Raw genomic sequence first — 16,101 nt, forward strand, 5'->3', positions numbered from 1 at the left:
TTCTCTTACATTTTATCTCTCCCAAAATAATTGTTAGCATTGTCTTCCTAATTCCTTTAAATCACTCTTGCAGAGGCCAGAATTAAACCTTTTTAGAAGAGATGTAGAACAATGTGGGCCTCATACCTCAGGTTCAAAATTCATAGTGTTTGCATAAATAATGAAAGTATTCTCTGAAACTTTGTTTATTGCATGTGTCTTGTGCAAAATTTCAGCAGAGCCACAACTCTGAATTTCCTGAGGAAATTTATAAAGCTGGAATAGTGTGTGCTTAAATATTTTATTCTATTCTAGATTTGTATTCTCGGCTGTGGGCAGAGATCCAAGTTTCCCATCTATCACAGGTTGCACAGGGACTAGTGTTGATGTCCCACTTGGTAGATTGAAATCCAGGTGAATGGCTCTATTTCAGGCTCATTGAGATCATATGATGTGTACACATGTGCACACACCTCATTCTTCACACTGCAGTCTTCTAGCAGGTTCTGGGCAAGGAAAACATCTCAGCTCCAGAACCTCTTTCCTTCCTGCGAGAGCTCTAAGTTCTGCTAATTTAGAGACCTTTAAAACTTTTCCTTGTATATATGTTCCTTATATGTGGGTGGTCCTGGGTTACATAAGTCATGTTCATACAAACGTACATTCTAGAGTTTTTCTAAGGCTCTGATTTTTTTCACACTCAATTCTCAAAGGCATCCATCTATTAGCTGAGATTATTTATGTGTATTGGCATAATAGAAAGAAATTGGATAGATGAAGACAATGTAGTGTTGAAATTTCGCAGGTGGATCATTGATATTTGTCTAAACTATTTCAATCGAAAGCTGTTTACATTTTTCAGTGTGTTGTGGGAGAATATTCCAAAACAGGTACTAATATATTTACTGATTCTAAAATGCATGTTTTAATTAGAATGTGCTTTATGGTATGGCATAGTTGAATCGGTGGTGTTTGTTCTGTCTTGGTTGTTGTAAAATGATGATTATCCTACATCACAGATGTTGACATCCCAGATGGCATGAATTATAGCCATTCTATAGATTGTCTTTCAGACAAGTCATGCAGTGTTGAGAGCAAACATATGAAACAAGGTGTGAATGCCCCAGTAACGAGCAGGATATAATCCAAGCTCAAGTCAAGGAGCAATCCCCCAGAGGCCCTCTTAACGGCTTAGTCCTCATCATGGTGCTATAAGGAGATCATGGGAACTCTGAAAGGTAGGCATTAATGAAGATACTTCTGGTCACTGTGCTGTGCCATTGAGTGGAGTAGAGGGACCTCATATCCTCTCCCTCCTTTTTGCTTCCTGGCTACAAAGTCATGGTTTTATGCCATGATGTGCTGCTGTTGCCTGGCCATGGGCCCCAGAGTAACAGAGGAACTGACAGAGTAGACCCTCCAAAGTTGTAAACAAATATAGATTTTTCTTATAGGCTCTTTTCTTATTTTTTTTTTGTTTGTTTGTTTGGTTTTATAAGAGAGTTTCCCAGCAAAGCTCTGGCTCTCCTGGAACTCACTCTGTAGTCCAGGCTGGCTTCAAACTCAGAGATTCTCCTGCTTCTGCCTCCCCAGTGCTGGAATTAAAGGCATGCCCCACCAGCACCTGGCGTAAGTTGATTATTTCAAGTAAGTATCTTTATAGTAACAGAGAGATAACTAAGAGGAAACTATTAGGATACATGTGTGTGTGTGCACATGTGTGCAGTACATCTGTGTGTGGAGGTCAGAGGACAGCTCTTGGGAGCTGATTTTCTCATGCTAACTTATGGGATCCAGGTATCAAACTCAAGTGCTCAGGCCTGTGCACAAATACCCCTCCCCTCAGAACTGTCTCACCACCCCAAGGCCTCCTTTTGTGGTCTAGTATATGATACACACAAGCATACTAACAAAGTAGTGCGTTAAATGATGCTCACCCCATCCTAAGTGACAAGGCTATGTCTAATCCCTTTTTATGTTATGTTTCTTAGATAAAGTCTTTGCAGATGTATTTGACAGTCCTGAAGTGAAGGTACCACCTGATTTGAATGTAAAACCACAGGAGGCTTCCTTCTAAGAGGAGGGAGGAGAGCTTAGAGAGATTTGGAATGGAGTAGCAGTGGGACCATGGAGACAGAAAGAAGCTGGAGAGAAGGTTATATAAGTCAAGATTTACTTGGTACCATTAGAAGTGAGTGAGGCAGAAAACAGAAGTAGAAACTTCATAGGAGTGTCGTCCTGCTCAGTAATTAATTTGGGGTTTGGCCCCCAGAATGGGGAAGGAATAAATCTCTGTTGTTTTAGACTACCCAGTTCATATTAATTTACTATAGCACTCACGGGAAACTACTGGGCTACATGTACACACAAGCATATGGACACACACAAGTTTTGCTGACCTATAGTTAAGTAAAATGCTAGAATTTTAAAAATAGAAGTTATAAATATAGACTTTACCCTAACATCCATCAATGGGATGTGTGAGTGGGAGTATGGTATGTGGTTTACACAATGCTATTCATTTACAAACTATAGCTCATGAGCCCTGCTATCTGATACACACAGTACCAAGAGCAAGGAGCACAAAGATAAATAAATGTCGACCCAATCTTCCAGAGGCTCACAGGCCCACTGGGTAGGTAGGTTCCTAGACAGTTAAATGTTAACTTGTGATAGGCAGAGATGGAACCTCATCTCAGAGGTCAGTTAATTTTGCCAGGGACTCTTGAGCAGCTTCTCAGAAAGCGTCGTTTGACCAGTGAGCTAGTCAGTGAAGTATGAATAGAATTTTGCCCTGTTTAGAACAGGCATAATTGTATTTCTGACAGAGGTTCAGAACAGCCGAAACGCAGGCATCTGAGAGAAGAAATGAGGCCCTAAAGACAAGCTGGAATGAGACTTGGAAGAGCTCTTACATACTGAAGTTTGCCTGTCACCTGTGGCCGCACAGGTAGCCCTTAATCCCGGGCTCCCTTCCAAAGCACATGTGACAGTGGATACATTGGAGTCCCTAACTGTGATGATTTCTTTGCCAAAACTGCAAATAATACAGTGATCTATATTATAAAGACTAGGTAAGCCACACAGGTCGGAAACAAGTTACCAAACGGAGCTGAAAACCATTAAAGGGCCACAAGTGTAGCAGGTATCTAGATTAATTTTTTTATAAGGATCATTTTCATTATTTTGGAAGATCATTTAGAACAGTAAAAGGTCAGGCGTAAGAACGAATATAATCTTCAAGAATATTTCTCAAAGAATCAAACATTCTCTCATAATCAAAATAGGATTATGTAGCCAAGGAACAAAGCATCCATTAGCCCAAGCCTGTTGTGGAGAAGTGTGCAGGGTGATGGCACCGACTTGTAGCTGAGTCCTGCAGCATAGGTGATTGGCTGCGAGGAGAAGTGGGAGCTCTAGCTAGGCCCGAGGTTACTGGCTTTGGTGCCAGTACTGTATCAAAGGTGACCATTCCCCAAAAAGCAGGTGGCTGCTGAGTGTTAGTGAAAGACAGCTCCAAAATCGCACTTTTCAAACAGAAAAGGTCAGGCTGTGGATCCAAGTGTGGAAAAGTAAAGCATGTGGTAGCTTGTGCCACCCCCAGGTCAGTCCCTGGCATTCACATAACTGAATATGTAATGCCTCACAAATTGACTACTCCACAGCCTCCTCCCACTGTGTTTGGAGTTCCCAGAAGTGTGTGTCCACATTGTTGAAGCAGGAGAATAGTAGGCACGTCTCACTTGGGTCCTGTAAAGCCTCACTGTTACATGCCATTGTTAGAGAACTGGCCACACACATTTAGCTTTCAAGATCCATGCCATCTGCATGTGTCAAGAATGACTCCAGTGTTGGTTATGGTGGGAGATATGGGAAGACAGCATGATTATCTGCAGGCATGCGGGAGTATTTTAGGGAAGGTGTGTTTCAAAGTTGGGGAGTTTGCATCTTGAGAGACCAGGGCAAGAGAAACGGAACTAGGAGCTTGAATGCAGTGGTCATAAATCAAGTGAATGTGATAACAGGTGAGACTGGAGCCACTTCAGAGGTGGGAAAAGACCAAGGTTGATAAGCTTGTGGAGACAGATGTTCTGACCCTGAAACCCTGTATGCTTTGTAGCAGCTGGCTATAACTTTTACATTTTATCTAGTGCTTGCCATAGGGTTGGATGAATCACTTAAACAGAATGTGGCTTTTGTAGACTCCCAAATTGCTGACTGGTGTTCGGTGATTTAAAGGGTGTCTTTAGATTTTGCAGGAAACTCTCCACAGTTTTTCAGCCCAGCAGGAGAGATGATACCTAGCAAAGGGTATCTACTGTCAGTTGGAATGGAAGAAGGCTAGTTATATGTCGATAGATACCAAGATCACTGAGTACTCAGAAAATTTGAATGCCTTCATTTTCTTTCCTGTCTGCCTCAGACAGCGAGATAGGCTTATCCTTGCTGTAATGATGTTCTTTTTATAGCTTCAATTACTGGCAAAGGGAGGTAGTTAATAGCAGTTTTCCCCAGACTGGGGTTCAGACATAAGACTTGCATTTCCTATTCTCCATTCTCTCAAAAGGTTTTACACATTTGCCTGCTGACCTCCATAGGGGTCTACACTAGAGTACTCACTTTTGAAACGTTTTGTATGTACACATATAATTAATTACTCTCACGAAGTCACTTCTCCTTTCTTCAAAATTGTATATTTATCAGAAAAATGAAGAAATAGCCTGGCCCTGCTGCATGCTCCCAGTTTTTTTTTCCTGAAACAAGTTCTCATGTATCGTGTAGCCCAAGCTAGCCCGAAACTCACTCTCTATGTCCAGGATGACTGCAGGCTCCTGATCCTGTTTAATGTGATGTCAGGGATTCAATTCAGGGCTTCCTACGTGTTAGACAAGCACTCTACCAGCTGAGCCACATCCTGAGCCCATCATTATCTTTTAATGGAAAGTTTGAGGCATTGTGATAGCAGTAATGATAGTAAAATGACAATTCCAGCCTTCACAGTTGGAGCAATCAATGTTTCATTAACTTTTTACTTTCTGATAGCACTATGAATGACTGAAAGAAGTTTAAGTAGGAAGCTAGCTTTTACTTTTTGTGCATATAGGTGATATATATGCATATATCATATATATGCATCATATGTGTAACACACTATATGCATCATATATGTGCATCATACACACACACATACACACCCCAAGATGGAATAATTATACATCCATAAAAAAGGGGGCATTCAACAAAGGATCCACATGAACACAAAACAAGAAAATCGGTGTTAAATTCTATTACATTGAACTTTATAGTTACCATGCTGATCTTTCCAGAAGGCAAACTGGAAGCAGAATTATAGAAAGTACAAAATTAGCTTCAGTCCAGTCTTTAGAATAGATCAACATGCCTTGTCAGTGAGGAAGGAATAATACCACCTGCTTTGTTAACTATTTGTCATCATTACATGTAATTAAAACTTAATCTCAATATTGCTATTTTTCTACAATTTAATTGTGATTCATCATGAATGGGATATGTACAAACAATTCACCTTTGATACTTGCTGGCAAGTGTATCAGCTTGCTCCAGCTTGCAAAGGGAAGAGGGGGAGGATGAGGCCAGGTTCCTAACATTGCCCTGCCAACATGTAACCTCACGTGCTTATTTATGGAGCTGTTGGCTAACTAGACACTAATTTCTGTTCTCAGAATTGGCCCATCATGGCCCACAGAAATCCTGATACTGACACTGAGATGTTAATTGAGTGCTAATTAATGTGTTTACATTATTAAAAAACTACCACCAGCTTGAGAACACAAGCTTTTACCTTCTTGACAGGAGCGCAGAAAACTGTGAAACACAACAGTTGTGTGCTTTCCAAGTGGGCTAAGGCACTAGTGTTCACACCTGTGTAATAATTAGAGTTCACATTTATCCAGGACTAATTACGGCGCTGACCATTGTTCAGTTGTATACGTGATCTCATTTGCTTCGAATAGCCCTGACATAGGACAGATTTGCAGGTCATGGAGCTGAAGTGCAGTCAGTGGCTGGAGGCCTTGAGAATACAAACACAGTTCCAGCCTGCCTCTCCTAGTCCTCACACTGGCCAGCATTCCTCACTGTTTGTGTTTGTGTTGCACTTTGCAAAATGAGACAGTTTGTTGTTGGTTGTCTTTATGAGAAACTGAACCTTTCTGGGCAAAAGTATCGAAAATAGGTCTGCCCCAGTAACCAGCGGGAAGCACCGTGAGAGTTCTGAAGAACCCTTTTCAGAGGACAGGAGCTGGAGTGACACTGAGGACCCCAGTGTTTGGAATATTTGTGTCCTCCCACCCCTGCTTCCCAACAGCGGGGCTAAAGAGTAGGATCTAAGGACAAGATAATAAAGAAGTGGGAGGTGGCCCATAACAATACTAATAATTTTCAGTTTTTGTTCTCGGCTTTTAAAACACACATTCCCAAATTGTCTGTGTGTTTGTGTGCATTTGTATTGTCTACACAGATATCCGTAAGTACAGGGTTAGCCGTCACTTACCATGAGATGTGACTTGAAGGAATGCTCGCCTTCTTTCCAGTGAGCCCTTCCCTCTGGTCTCTTGTATCATAGCTCATGCCCGTAGTCAGGGGGCCAGTGTACTTTATGCAACAGGAGGGAGGAGCAACCGCTGTGGAATCCAAGCAGAAACAAGCTGCAGGGGTGATGAGAACACCGATGTGTCATGAACAGGCGTGTGATCACACTTAGCTTCCAGTTTCAATAATCAATAGACTCCCACTGTCCAAAACACAGCAGGATCGGACCAGTTTTGCGTTGTTATGACATTAGTGGTGATTCTTGCCCGACTATTGCAAGGTGTAAGAAAGGTGGACATCCGAACTCTTCACATAATGGTAACGTGTCCATAGATAGACTTACACTCCCGTCTGAGGCGAGAGCGTTCTGAGGGACGTGGATAGCACCTCACGATGGGGCAAACCTCCACACCGTGCATGTTACTGAAAATGGAAAGGCTTACCTCATGCATCTCTACTTCCTTGTTTTACACTGAAATCTTTAGTTTATGAGATAGCATCCGCGGAATAGTGACATTATTGTTGTATGTGTGCTGGGTGGTGGTGTTAGCAGTGCCCTGTGACAGGACTGGTACAGCAAGCTTCTCAGAATTGGAAATGTTCACACCAGTTCACACCAATCTGACCTCACTTCGCTTAAGTACGCTCCTCCCAAGAAGTGGTGAGTTTGTCCTAAGCCTGAGGTCAGCACCTGGGCGCCCCAGGCTCACTCTGGCCTGCGATGGTCTAAGTAGCGGCCGTCATTTTACTAGAAGACTGCGCACCTGTGCACATACTTTCTCAGTTGCTTTTGCACTACTATCACAGACGTGAATAGGAATTGCATAGTCTAGTGACAGAGTCCATCCACCAAGCCTAAAATCTTTACCTTCCGCTCACTTGAAAGAACAAATTGACCAACTCTCATCTTAAGCCACTTGTTCTTAGCTACTTAACTTTAGTGTTTGTTTATATGGATGGTGGTTACATGTTGGCAGGTATTGTGAGACTGACAGGCTTATATATGAGCCTCATGACAGTTTATATATGAGCCTCATGCTTGCTCATTTAATAGATGATAGGTATGGAACAAAAGAGATCCTCAAATTGGCCCATTTAGGAATACAGTGTGACAATCCCTTATTACCTATGTCACTGTTATCTATGTGTGAAATGGCATAATTTCACAAGCCAGGCTTTTACATACCCTCTCATGAGACACCTAGATGAAACAGACTAAATTCTTTAATAAAATATCACAGAGCATAGAACCAAAGAGCCAGAGTCATCTCATTTGACAGAGCAAATCATGAAATTCTTCAGGTTTTCTTTGTTTTCATTAATGTGACTGAGAACTGTGGAAATCAATTGAAAGCATGGTCATAGTGGAGAAGGCAGGTGGGAGGAACAAAGAAATATAAGGCCCCCACCTACAAGAAATGTTGAAATTGGAGTTGGAGTGCTGAAGCCACAGTCGGTAGGTCCTGGAGCATCAAGAGTTGAGAGCAAGGCCATGGCTAACCACCTGAAGTCCATTGCCAGGACTGTTGTGCTTCCGGAGAGGAACGTGGAGGTGCATACAGGACCCTGAACAGTCCTCACTACTGAGGCTTACTGAAGCCATAAAGCGATGGCGCTTCTATGAGAAGCCCTGCCGCCGCGAGTGGGAGAGCTGTGAAACATGCCATGGATCTACCACATGGAAATGGCTCCAAAGATTAACTTTGTGATGCCAAAGAACCGGGCAGACCCATGGCAGGGCTGCTAAGCCTGTGGACAGAAGGCCCACGTTAGCTCTGTGTCCAGCTCTTCTTATCCAACCCCAATCTCTGTTAACGTTCTCTACAATAAACTCAGTCTCTCTCATGCACACAGGAAATGTTGACATTTACTGTTAGAGTTACATCATTTTCACAACTATTGCAGACTTAGAAGATTGAATCTGTAGCCATTGTGAAAGGTAGTGCTTCAGCATTTTTCTGTGCCATAAAACAAATAGGTTAAGCTTTATAGATGTCATCGGTCCATTGGTGAGAGAGAAAATTGATAGGCTGCCGCTCCCGCATTGGTGGACTCAGTGGTGGACACTCCATTTAAGGGTATGCTTAAGACCATGGGGCTTATTTTACAGCAGGAGTCAGGGAGGAGAGGGGAGTGAGGGTGGGGGGGAGAAGAGGTGGAAGGAGAGGGAAGGAGGAGGACCAGGGCAGGAGGAGGGAGGATATTTTGCAATTTAAAGGCTTGTTTTTCAGTAAAGTCAAGAAAATTTGCATACAATCTGAGGTGAAGGATCATATACCATAGGGTTAAGGATCACACATTTGATGAGTGGCTTTATTAATGGGTTTTTAAATATGCAAAAGAAAAATTCAAAACTCGAGAATTTTGTTGAATTCTAATGTGGTGTAGAAAACTGTTGTTTCTTAAAGTTATCTGTATTAAATTACAACCTGAAAGAAATTCTAAAATTTGGTAACAGATATTCTCATCCAGAGTCTTTGGCGGAAGCCACTCTCTAGTGAGCGTAAATCAGGTGGTGGTGGATTGTGGATGTTCGTCTAGGAACAGCAAAGCTGCCTGTCATTGTGTTCTTTGTGTGGACAGTGCAGCCAGGGCTATTGACAGCTGTGACAGTTGAGCCCTGAGAAGACAAGGACAGAAAACAGCTGGTAACAAGCCCGTGCTCACTCCGGACAGCGCGTGGGAACACTCAGCAGGGCTAGACGGCCGTGTCTGAGCTACACACACAGTTTCGTCATCTCAGTGGCTTGGGAATTTAATCCCCGCTTTTATACCTCGAATCCCCAGAGGAATTGCAGGAGGTTGGGGAGTAGTGTCTGTGGGCGCAGTGATCATCATCAGCTTAAGAACCCTCATACAACCATGTTCTGACTCCACAGTGACAACAGTGTGGGAAGCAGGAAACTGGAGCTTTGTGCTTCTGTTTTCCCATTTCTGTTTGCTCGGGAGGTTGTTATTTTGAACCATTCAGGTGTGAATTCCAGCCCTTATTTTCTCTGGTCGCTGTGTGTGAACCTGAAAAGTCAAGAAACTTCTCTACGCTTCCCTCCTTTTCTGGAAGTCTCAGCATCCCGTTTTGTCCAGGATTACCCTCGGGTGCCCGTGGGATTGCGTATGGTCCCCTTTTCCACTCAGAGCACCCTCGTAGGGCTGGAGAGATGACTTAGCAGGTAAAACGTTGAAGTCTGGATCCCTAGAACCCTCGTGAAAGCCAGAGAAGGTGTTGGCACATGTAATTCCAACGCTCTGGAGGCAGGGACAAAGGTTCCTGGGCAGGATGGCTGCCTAACTTCCCAGAATCAACGGTGAGCTCCAGGTTCACCAAGAGCCCCAGCCTCAGTATAGTGGAGAACGGCTGAGCGAGACACCTGACATCGAAGTCAGGTGTACACAACACACAGGCACACATGCATATGCCTCTGCACAAACACATGTGAACATACATACGAAATAGACGCATGCAAGAGCTAGTGTCCTAGAACTGGCAACACATGGGCATTCTGTTGACTGGAGATAGTACCTCCATCCTCCTCAGGTTGCAGTGATGAAATTAAATAGCATAAAAATGAGGAACACAACTATGCTTACATTTCCTGGTGTTCATGGCTCTGCTACTGAAATAATGTGAGTGTAATTTTATTCTATTATTACCTCACTGAACATTTTTGATAGGTGAATTTAAGTTAATACCAAATGACCTGGTTCTGGGATTATTATACATACTAATTAAATGTTTGTGATTTAAGTATTCAAACTTTTTAGACTGTGGCCATCATTTGTCCCTGACAGTAAGATGATTCAGTTTAGAATCCTACAAAACAAGGGAATCTTATACACACAATTTTAGCTATTTAGTCTAGAAGTCTGTCAGCCACACATCTTGGTTTCATCATCTTTTATTAGATTTCTGACCTATATTCAAAGGCAAGAAATTACTAATTCATGAATTCTATATTACCATATGCCATGCTTTTGACAAGACTTTCCAGTGCATTTCCTTCTCTCGGGCTGTCTCTTTTCTGCTGACACAGTGAACGTGCTCTGGAGGAGCACACACCTCTGTCCCTGCAGCTGCTGGTGCTGCACGTGGCCAGGGCACCGCTGTACTCGTAGGTTACTGACGTGCTACGTGACAGCTATAGACCTTTGATTCATTCCACGTTCACCCATTAACTGCACATTTCCCCGTCTGCCTCCAAGAGCCTTTTAAAATGAGCTGTACTTCTCCCAGTGAGGAATCCCAGAGCTCCGTGGTGAGTTACGGAGACATGAAGGATGAAGTGGGAAGCAGTGAGCTTTGAGATTTGGTGGTGGCAATCCAGGTAAAATGCCTCAAGGGGGGCTGTTTCTCTTTCTTCTACCTTTGACCTTCCATAGGCCCCATTCTGGTGTCTCAGACTAGCAATAGCTCCAGACAGATCCAGGCATGGAATGGGAAGCAAGACACATCCCTTTAGGAGCCTGTTGGGTTTTTGTTGTTTTTTTGTTTTTGTTTTTGTTTTTTTTCTCTCTCAAATACCTCTTTGTCATGTGTAACCTTCTCTTAATCTTTGAAAATGAGGTCTCTCGGCAGCACTCGGGAGGCAGAGGCAGGCGGATCTCTGGGAGTTCGAGACCAGCCTGGTCTACAGAGCTAGTTCCAGGATAGGCTCCAAAGCCACAGAGAAACCCTGTCTCGAAAAACCAAAAAAAAAGAACATACGCATTCAGTTTTTGAATGTGATCTAGGAACAGGGAAATGAAGCTTCCTCCCCCACGCTGGGTTATGTGTCTGGGCAGGTTGGAAAGGTTGGAATGGGACCTGGTACTGCTGGGGACAGTGTGGTTTAGTGGGCATCACTGTGCCCACTTCTGTTCTAACTTGATTTTTTTTTTTGATGATTGCCCCCACAGAGTGACTATCCAACCCAGAATGGAATGTTAAATTTCTGTCAGTTCTCAAGTGTGCATGGGGATTGTTGCTAGGTTTTGCCATATCGTGACTGCAGAAAGACCTCTAAAATCATGCCAGCACGCCAGCCAAGTAGATGACACTTACAAACCTACCTAGGCTAGAGTTCCACTGGCTGAATCAAACACATTGGCCAGTAGATGGGCTTTGGGTTGTTTCTGGTTGGACTGTCATCTACACTGCTGATTATTTGTATGCAAGTTATTGTCTGAACATCTGTTTTCATTTCTTTCGGATTCACATTTAGGAGTTGCTGAGTCATATGGCAGTTCTCTGATGAGTCATTTGACGAACTGGCAGAATGTTTTCCACAATGTCTGCGCCCTTTCACATCCCTGCCAGCGATGTACAACAATCCCAATGTCTACATTTTGCCTATTTGCCTCTTGGTTGTTGCAGCCATCCCGACAGGTGTGCTGTGTCTCACAGTGGCTTTGATGCATGTTTCTCTTAATTCTCCAAGAGTGTTGAATACCTTTAGTACTCATTAATGTTTGCTTCTCTTCTTTGGAGCAATGCTTCATTGAATTGTGTGTTTGCTTTTAAATTAGACTCCTATTTATGCAGAACTGTTAAGGATTCTGGGTATGATCTGAGTATAAGGCCTTTGTCAGCTAAGTGTTATGCAAGTGTTTCTTCCCACCAAATGGGCTATCTTTTCACTTTTCTTGATGAAATCTTTAGAAGCACAAATGTTACTAAGTCTTAAATATTGCCCAAATTGAACATTCCTAGTTTTTGCATTGCTTACACTTTGGGTGTCAAATATGAGAGAGCGCTGGTAATCCAAGGTCATGGGCTTGCTCACGGGCTTTCCCTTTTAGAGTTTAGAGTTGTAGTACATTTGGAACTTTATCCAATGAGTTAATTTTCATATAAATTTTTATTTAATGCTGAATTGTCTGCATTGCCCAATTGTGTTATCTCTAAATTATTTCTGACGTTTTAGTCCCCTGAAATTAGATGAAAAGTTTGAAGGAAAACCTTTCACATGCCTGTCTTGTTCACTGGAGGGCGGAGGACCCTCTTTGACAACATAGCTATTCAGTTCAATTTTTAAGCTCTATCGTGAGCTGAAGAATACATATTTTCTCTTCTGCAGTAGCAAGTGCAGCATGCTTCTGAACGCTCTTGCTCTCTTAACCTGAACAGTTGGTCTCTGTTCTAGAACAATCTCTTCCTTTTCTGAGGACACTTGTTTGGGACCTTTCATTGAAAGCATCTCTCTTCCCATCAGCTTCTTGTCTAACAATGAACAAAGCCACCGGGCAGAGGGCTAAAGCTGCGGACATGCAGGTGACCTGGAAACCCCAGTGCTGTCTTCTCTGTCGAGGCTGGACATGAACATCCTTTCTGAAGCCGAGTTTCCGTAGCTTCCCAGCCTGTTCTCCAGCGATTTGACAAGCAGACTTTTAAGAAAGTAACCTATGGGCTTTTCTTATTCTTTGTTATGCTTAGTTCAACATTCAGTGTGCCACTCTGGGTACACAGCACAACTTTCATTTATGGATGTCAGGATCAGTTCAAGTGTGCTCTGTGTCTCAGAAGAGTTCCTTCCTGGCTGAACCCCTGCATGGTGAGTGAAAAGCCAAGATTGAAGTCTTCCATTGAAGTCACGTGCAGGTTCCTGTTGGCGCCTTATATTCTTTGGATATATATGCCTTTCAGGTATTTGAAATTTGTTTTGGCCTAAACAATAGAGTTGTATACTTTGTTGCACTAAATACAGAAATTGAGAATTATTTGCTACGTATGTATTCAGAGTGCTATAAAGGACAATAGACATTAATGACCATAAATCTATATAGTTTACTTAGCAGTGTTAAAAACAACATTTTCAATGTAAGTTTTATTTTTACAAGGTCAGTAATAGTATTTATAACAGTTCGATAATTTGGTCTTGGCAAAGCTGCTCTCAGCACTTCAGAGAGACTTCAGCGAAAAGAAAAGACATTTTGCACCTTGGATGTGACGGAAGCAGCTTTCACAGCAGGACTTAGATTCTGTGAACTGCTTCAAGTGCTTGCTGTGCTTGCTGGTGACCTTCCCAGGGACTCCATCATCTGCACCAGGGACAGGAAGTTTGCTATATTTTGGAATGCAAGCAGAAATATCAGCACATTGTTTCTGCAGATGACTTTACCAGTACTCTTCTCTCTGTGAAGGACGGAGGGGGTGGGCTGTGTGGGGGGAGATTGCTGAGTGGGTTGGCTTGTGTCCGAAGAAGGAGCCCTTTTATACCGGGCACTGAGGACCGAAGCAAAGCGGGAATAAAACCAGAGCAGGCCGGCTTTTGTTTCTGGACACAAGGGAAGGCTTCTGTGTGTTTGAAAGCTGTTGTGTCTGGGTGAGCAGACATTCAGCAGAGAGCACAGCCAGGGAGGAAGCTCCAGTGAGGGCGAGAGGCCATGAGCAGCTTGACTGGGCTGCTGCGTTCATCTTTGCCAAACGCTGTCTTCCCCACTGTGGGCTGCGAGGACTGCCTCATGTTTATTGAGTTCCGTCCATCAAGCAAGGTGCTTTCTTAAGTAGACTTGGGATTGTCTTCCTTTCACTGAGGTGATTGTTGGATTAACTGACAATCCACACACAACCCAGATTCTCTAGAGAATGGCAGAAAAACAATTTGAAGCCATATTAGATGCCGTTTTCCACGTCTTTCCACGCATATTCTCCAGGCCCCCGTCTTGAGAATCTCTCAGAAGTCTGAATTAGTTACTGGAACACCACACTACCTGGACGAGTAACCTACAGAGTCGGGGTATCACAGAACCCAGTATGACGAGTAGAGTATAAACACCCTGTTTAGTTCATGGGAGATGAGCCCTCGTGGCAGGGAAGGTATGGTGGCTGCAATGGACCAATCTGTGATGCCAAACAGGAAAAAAGACAGCACCAGAAGTAGGACTGTGCTATGGCCCTTAAGGCTTATTGCTAATGGCCAGCAGCTGCCTGCTCGGCCTGTGTTCTGAGGTTCCATTCCACAAGTTTCCTAAACAGTGCCTCTAGCTAGGCACCAAGGGCTCAGAGACCTGGGAACAATGCACACTGAAACCATTATAAGGTCTTTTTGTCTTTGAAAGAAAACACATGAACTGTGTAGCCCTGCTGGCTCCTATGTTTTAAAGATACACACTCCTGGTTTTCAGGTGACGTTCTGAATTTATTATTATTTTTTTATTAAGTCTTATTAAGAAAGCACTAATGGCCAGGCAATGGGAGGCGCATACTTTTAATCTCAGCACTCGGGAGGCAGGGGCAGGTGAATCTCTGAGTTCAAGGCCATCCTGGTCTACAAAGCACTAATGGTAAGAAATGTTATATGTATGTACCCTAACAGTGTGCCTCTCACCTAAAATTCTACTCTATGCTAGTCTCTACGAGTTGTTTCACACAAACGTTTGGACCCATGCCAGTAAGAATCTGTATTAAAATAAGGCGTCTCTAAGTATTGCTCCTCTACTCAGCTGTAGATGCTCATGATTCCCCACCCCATAGGGACCTCCCTGCCATCGAGAGCACTGCTGATAAAGCATTTCTTAGGAATGGTGATGCTGCCTCCTCAACTTTCTTCTCAGCTACTGATATCCCTCACAGTGGGCATCATATCCAACAAAGACACATACAACTGCCATCTGGCCAACAGTGATTATAACATGCATTCCAACTTGAGAGATTCACTCCAGAATCGAAACTTCATAGTGTACTATTAAGAGAAGAAATGAAATCCAAATCCCAGCTTTCTTAACGTCACTTTTAATAGGGCTTGCCAGTATGCTTCTGGAACGTGCGTGCGCGTACTCATCATTGGTAATGATAATGGCGTACAGTGTGACCATCACAGTGTTAAGCAGAGCTTCTTGGTTAAGTCTCTCATGAGAACTCGAGCTAGGGAACATCAACAGCTGTGGGAGCTGAAGTCATGATATTGTGATGGAGAGAGATGCCCAAAGCTCTTGGAGCCACACAGAAGCCATATGAGAAGTAAGGTACTTAACTTCTCAGTACTTCAAAAGGTAAACATGGTAGTTTTCACCTCGGGGATGCTTAAACTTCATAGATGATAACCATAGAGCCTTTAAGCTGCTGCTTCATATGCTGGTAAGTGCCCAACCAGTTAGTAAACAAACAATGACTGGGAAGCATTTGCGGGGACGAGGCAGAAATCCTTAATAAATAAATAAATTTAAATAAAAAAAATATTAAAAAAAAAGAAGTAGGAGGGAGACAGGTGCCAAACCCTTGGAGAGAAATAGAAAAATAATGGGGGCGTGGCGGCAAACTGTAAAAAAAAAAAAAAAAAAAAAAAAGAAGTAGAGAACAAAGTGTAAGTGGAGGAGGTCGGCCAGCAGAGAGGGAGCCCAGACGGAAGCTGTAGAAGAGGTCTCTGCCCCAGGGACCACATTCAGTTTAGCAGTGTTCTACTCTAGGGCTTCTTTGCCTACTGGAGGAGGCGAACCACAGGGAATCCACGTCCACAGGTCTCGGTCCTGGTAGGGAGTCTTTGTAGGAAAGTGGCCTCAGGTTGCCATCCTCCTGGAGGAGGAAGCTGCAGTTGCTGGTTTTTGTACACATTGCCAACTTTCTCACGGTGACCTGAG

General features: G+C 43.3%; 1 protein-coding gene and 1 pseudogene across 1 annotated transcript in view; both read left to right on the forward strand.

The window, feature by feature from the left end:
- The window catches only part of LOC121453377 (GRB2-associated and regulator of MAPK protein), a 175,444-nt gene that overhangs the window by 15,083 nt on the left and 144,260 nt on the right, over window positions 1-16,101 (forward strand). The gene's annotated exons all lie outside the window — the stretch shown is intronic.
- LOC121453378 lies at window positions 8,042-8,296 on the forward strand (annotated as a pseudogene).

The sequence above is a fragment of the Microtus oregoni genome, unplaced genomic scaffold (assembly GCF_018167655.1).
Source record: "Microtus oregoni isolate MIOR12 unplaced genomic scaffold, Mior012 000011F_ref0000422, whole genome shotgun sequence".
Classification (NCBI taxonomy): domain Eukaryota; kingdom Metazoa; phylum Chordata; class Mammalia; order Rodentia; family Cricetidae; genus Microtus; species Microtus oregoni.